The sequence below is a fragment of the Rosa chinensis genome, chromosome 5 (assembly GCF_002994745.2).
Source record: "Rosa chinensis cultivar Old Blush chromosome 5, RchiOBHm-V2, whole genome shotgun sequence".
In the NCBI taxonomy this organism is placed as follows: Eukaryota; Viridiplantae; Streptophyta; class Magnoliopsida; order Rosales; family Rosaceae; genus Rosa; species Rosa chinensis.
This window is the reverse complement of record NC_037092.1, coordinates 20,428,235-20,433,802: the sequence shown is the minus strand read 5'-3', so window position 1 is coordinate 20,433,802 and position 5,568 is coordinate 20,428,235. Positions and strand designations below refer to the sequence as shown.

General features: G+C 40.9%; 1 long non-coding RNA gene across 2 annotated transcripts; it reads right to left on the bottom strand.

The window, feature by feature from the left end:
• Positions 1–2,198: 2,198 nt before the first annotated feature.
• Positions 2,199–5,122, bottom strand: LOC112203259. 2 transcript variants are annotated; one of them, XR_005799719.1, is made up of 3 exons: positions 3,438–5,122; positions 2,810–3,332; positions 2,199–2,705 (listed from the first exon to the last, which is right to left on the bottom strand). It is a non-coding gene; the product is annotated as an uncharacterized LOC112203259 (long non-coding RNA). The 2 variants fall into 2 exon arrangements; XR_002937626.2 differs by having other exon boundaries at positions 2,199–3,332.
• Between the last annotated feature and the right edge of the window lie 446 nt (positions 5,123–5,568).

Below are 5,568 nucleotides of genomic sequence, written 5' to 3'. Positions count from 1 at the left end.
TTCCTCATATACCTTTCTGTTAGAATTGCTCTGATTACCTATGGGATTTATGTTATTCAAGTTGAGATGTGTGTTTTGTGAAATGGAGGATGAGGTTGATTTGGGGAGCAGGGTGGCTCCAGGAGCATAAGGATGATTTGATTGAGAAGTGAAAATGTTTTCTACAGGTTTGGGTAGCCCATTTTAGGGGAAGTTCTGCTAAATTTTTGGTAGAATTTCTTCTAAGGTGGGTCCCGCAGGGTCACTTCGGATTTCAGGGTGAAATCAGGGGCGGGTCCTGTCATTGGCGGATTGGATTGGACAGTCCGCTCGACCGCTATTCAACAGTCGCCATTCAGCTCAGCGTTTGGCCATTTGTCTGTCGGGCTGCATGAGCTGTTCCTCGCTGCTTCAAACCAGCCTCGGGTTTAGCGGCAGCTGAAGGAGGAAATCAAAGGTCTTGAGAGGGAGTTGTAGGAGACCAAAGACAAGCTGGCGGATGTTGAGCGGCGCCTGACTGAGGCGGAGTGCAATGCGATGAAGGCCCACAGCAAGCTGAATGTCGCCGTTGAGCGGGACCTCGAGCGGAACGACCACGTATCCTGGCTAGAGCAGGATATAGCTCTATTGAAGGAGCAAGTGGCGGCCAAGGGTAAGAAGGTCGACATCCTGCAGCGGGAGTCCGCCGTCAAGACTGCGGAGCTGAAGAAGTTGGAGGGCGAGGTTGCTCGGCTGGGGAATGAGAAGGGCCATGCAGAGGCCGCTGCCATGGAATCCTTCAAGCAGTCCGCGACATATAAGCAAGCCCTGACTGAGGCAGCGAAAGTCAGTGCCACCACTAACCTGGAGTTGCTGAAGCATAAAGGCGTCATTGACTGGGTCAAAGTGTCTTAGTCTACCAGTACGTCGAGGCAGCCGCCTGTGCCAGCGGGCAAGGCTGTTGTTGCTCCGGTTGGAGATGCCTACTCTGGCAGTGGCGAGAGTAATCATGGTCCGACGGATGATGGTCAGCGGACTCCTCTAGCTACCCATTCTGAAGTCTCCCGGGCCAACTTCATGGCGATGCATACTCGGCCGGATGGTACCATTGTGACACCGAGTCCCACTGCTCCTGGGTCTGACCAAACTAGCCGCATGGGCGCCCAGCAGCTGTCAGTGACCAATGAAGAAGTAGCAACCGCTCCCCATAATCCCTGAAGATTACCTGAGCCTTGTGCTCCTTCTTCTGTTGCTCTCCCTTTTTTTTTTTCTTTTTCGTAAAGCCGCTAAGGCCTCTTTTGTAATTTGACAATATTGTTGGGCGGAGAGTCCCGACTATATAAGCTCGTAGATCGTTTTCCCTTTTCTAATTCTATAATTATCGGTAGTGACGGACAATGTGGAGGCCTTATCCTCCTTTGGAATGCTGTTTCTTTTGATCTAGATGTTATTTTGAAGCATGATCGTTTTCTTTACTGTTCAATTACTGACAAATTGTTACACTTTGGTTTGTTTGCCACCTTTTTGTATATGATTCCTCATAAGACTCAACAACAACCTCTCTGGGATACTGTCCACTCTATGGATCCCCATAATGATCGCAGGTTATTGATCAGTGATTTCAATTGCATTCTTTCTACTCAGGAAAAGAAAGGAGGCGTTCTTCGCACTGATCCCTATATGATTAATTTTATGAACTAATTTCTAAATCATCATAATCTAATCTCTCTACCTGCTTATGGTTCTCGTTTTACCTAGTGTAATAATCAACTCTCTGACTCTCACATCTATGAACGCTTAGATAGAGTTTTGGTTAATACTTTTTTCTTTTAGTTGTATCCGCATATGCATTTGCAGAATTCACTTATGGTACACCCTGTCCATAACATTATCATCTGGACTTCTACTGATATGCCTACTAAGGCTGATAAGAACTTAAAATTTGAAGCTATCTGGTTCAAGGAAGATTCCTTTCATTCTGTGATTTCTCGGGCTTGCTCTAATGCTTTTACTGGTACTAGCTTACAAACTTTTCACTCCTTTACTAATTGTCTTCAATTTCCAGCTCAAAACTGGTGTAAATATGTTTTTGGTAACCTTTTTGTTGGAAAAGCTACCCTTGTGACAGATCTTCATAACATTCAACAACGTTATTTCCCCAATACTGACCCTGACCTCCTGATTCAGGAAAAGTCTATCAGAGACCAACTAAATACCCTTTCTGCTTATGAAGAACTGTATTGGAAACAAAGAGCCCATACTAATTGGCTTCAATTGGGAGATAAAAACACGACTTATTTTCAAACTCAGGCTCTTGTTCGCAGGAAACAGAAACATATTTCACATATTAATGATGATTCATGCCTTGTTATTTCGGATTTGGCTCAAATTTCCCATACTATCACTTCAGCTTTTAAGAGATGTTTCACTCCAACTTTTTTTTTCCTAGCCCCTCTGATTTCTCACTTTTTACTTCTACTATTACCCCTTATATTTCTCTAATTGATAACAACTCGTTTATTGCTCCTGTCTCAGATTTAGAAATTTATCAGGCTGGGACCTGATGGTTTAACTGCCCTCTAAATTTGCTCCGGACACACGGTGACTCCAGGCATAATAAAAATTCAACTTGTTGAATGTGTTTTCCCATTCCAACCAAGCCCTCTAAAGCCCTTTCGATTTGCAATTTGCGATTCAATTTCCTCAAAATGTCATTGACCAGAGTCTTAACTAATTCAGACTCGGGTCTGCCATATACAAATGAAAGACAAAGTAGTTAGTAAGTGATGCAATAACAATCATAGCCATAATAGAAGTCACAAATGGACCCATGAGTTACAGATTGAGTTACCTAATTGTTTGCGAATCAAATCCAGATATATCCGCTGCTGTTTTCAAAGCAACTCTCCATGCGAGTACCTTGTCCTCCTCCGTGTCCTTGAAACATTCCTCATGTTGAACAAATGCATCTGCATAACTCCCCGATTGTTTGCATACAACTGATGGATCTATGCCGTAGAAGATGGGTATAACAAACTGTTCACCTCTGCATCAGAGTATGTGCACAAGTTCATCCAAGCACCATGTAGAAGAAGCATAGTTTTTGGAGAAAATGATAACCGAAAGCTTCAATTCACTGACTGCTTCGAGAAGGGCAGGTGCGATTTCATCTCCTCTCTCCAGTTTGTAATCTATGCAAGTTTGGATTTTTTTCTGACATAAAGCCTCATAAAGATGGCTGGTAAAAGTATCCCGGGTGTCCTCGCCTCTGAAACTAAGAAATACATCATGCTTCTCCCAAGGGATGATAGCAGGGCAAGAAGAAGCAGCAGCCATATTATAGCCTGAAGATCAATAAGTTGAAAGAAGCAAACCTGTCCGAAAACAAAAGATAAAAGATTGTCCCGTTTGTACTAGAAAACAAAAGAAAAAGAAATTATTTCACAGCAAGGACTAGTGTTCTTAGGAGTTGTATGTACCTGTTTAGAACTTGGTTGAGTACATATACATATATCAACAGACACTTCCCAATCAGTTTTTCAGCTCTTTAATTATCAACCCGCAACAACTTTCTATATCTATGTTGAATAAACTTTCATTCTTCACCAGGATGAAAGAACAATAATATGAAGCAATCCACACATTCTTCAGGAAAGTATAAAGAGGTAAAAAGCAGAAAGGGAAAGTTTCCCAGCACTTTCGGCGAAATATCTTTCAATTATTCAAAAAGAAAGCAATTCAGGCCACCATGTTGACTAAAGACCCCATCTCCTCTTTCCAGTTAGCTTTCACCAACTTCAAAAAATGGAGGGTGCTCTGTATGTTTAACATGACTGTAAAGATGATATAAGTGCATTCATACGTAATGATTGTATTCTAGCAAAAGCTAAGTAGCAATATGACAATCCGAAACTTCCTTGGTTACCAATGACTACTTGGTCTTGGCCAGGAATTACTTGGCCTTCGACTCTGAGTCTGAGTAACTAAACTGATTCTCTATGATTTGGCTCCAAATTAAACCAAGTTGTTGAGGCTTCATTACATTAACAACCCCCCTTCAAACTCAAATGTCTAATTAGAATACATCCTCAACTAGCTGAATAATAGGCAGCTTCCCCACACTTAAACAAGTTTGAATGCGAAGACTAATCTTTACAGATTCTCTTATGTTTGTGATTAAATTATGCTAATCATAGCCAAACTCAACCTAATCACGCATCTCAACCAGCCAACGGTCCTGCTTTTAAAAGCTTTTTCCAAAATAACTACTACTTCCACTCAAACAATTGAAACAAAAAAGATGCTTTCTTTTCCATTTTCACCCACTACCTAAGATCAAGATCCTGGGTTCGAGTTACCATGGAGGTAGGAGTGAAATCCTTTGATCTTCTTTGAAAAAAAATAATAAAAATTTTAAATGTATTAGTAGTCCTATTGATAGATGGAGATAGAGGAACATCTTTACCTCGTCTGCCATGCCATCACATTTCCAAGTAGATTCCAGCACATCCTACACTACCCCTCTTTAATTTCTTGGTTGCTTTCTCTCTCAGGCATTACGCCAAACACCTTCCAATCGACTCGGATTCGAGTCCTCCCAATATTTCGAGTCTGTGACTTGTTTTGTGATCATATTATGCTTATATCAGATATCAACATAATCCCTCTAGAAACTACCGACATTCCTGCTTTAAAAAACTTCACCTCTAAATGCATTTATAGTCATACGGATCCTTACCTTGTCTGCCTTTTCATGCCAAGAAAATTCCAGCACAACCCGGCAGATGCCACTTTCTCTTAAAACTCCTTCATTAGTCATTACCCTTTTCAATTTCAAAGCTACCCCATTCTCATTCTCTCTACCTCAACATTTTAGTTTCAGCATTCAATTGGAAAAAAGAACTCACTTCTTGGTGCTATTTGTTGGTTGCTTCCTCTCTCAGGCATTATGTCGAACACCTTCTGAGCGAGTCGAGTTTGAGCTTCCAACGTTTAGAGTCCTTGGCTTTCTCGTAATGTGCTTCATCTCCAGAGAATACTTGGAGTCTGTGGTTTGAATTTTTGTAGTGTTAGAATTTAGAAAATAACCACCGGCGTGCTTAGGCGTACGTATGTAATCACACTAGAGTGACTAGACCACTGGTGTAATGTTCTTTTCTCTCAATTCCGGAATTCCCCCAAGTTAATCTTTTTTCTTTCTTTTTTTCGGTCAACTCTACCCATCTTTTTTTTTTTTGGATTCGAAATGATCATTAATTCTTAATCTTTTACCAAGGTCAAACTACATTTTAACTCAGCTAAGATTAAAATTACTCTTTTAAACTTTTACTATGACCAGAGAGCAAATTTTCCACACCTTTCAATTTTGAGTCTTTCTAAATGTACCCAGCAAATATCTAACTACACCCGGCACTAAAAAATTGTCCTGTATATTTCCAATTGTACCCTTGTTTGATTATACCCATCAACAATGCACGCCCAGCTCACAAACGTTTTCCTCGTCATCAAAATTGAGATTAGGCAAAAGAGGATTGGTTTTTTTTATATTTCGAAACATTACATTTGATATCCTTTCACCGACAATCATCTTTTTCAGTCATCACCATTTTC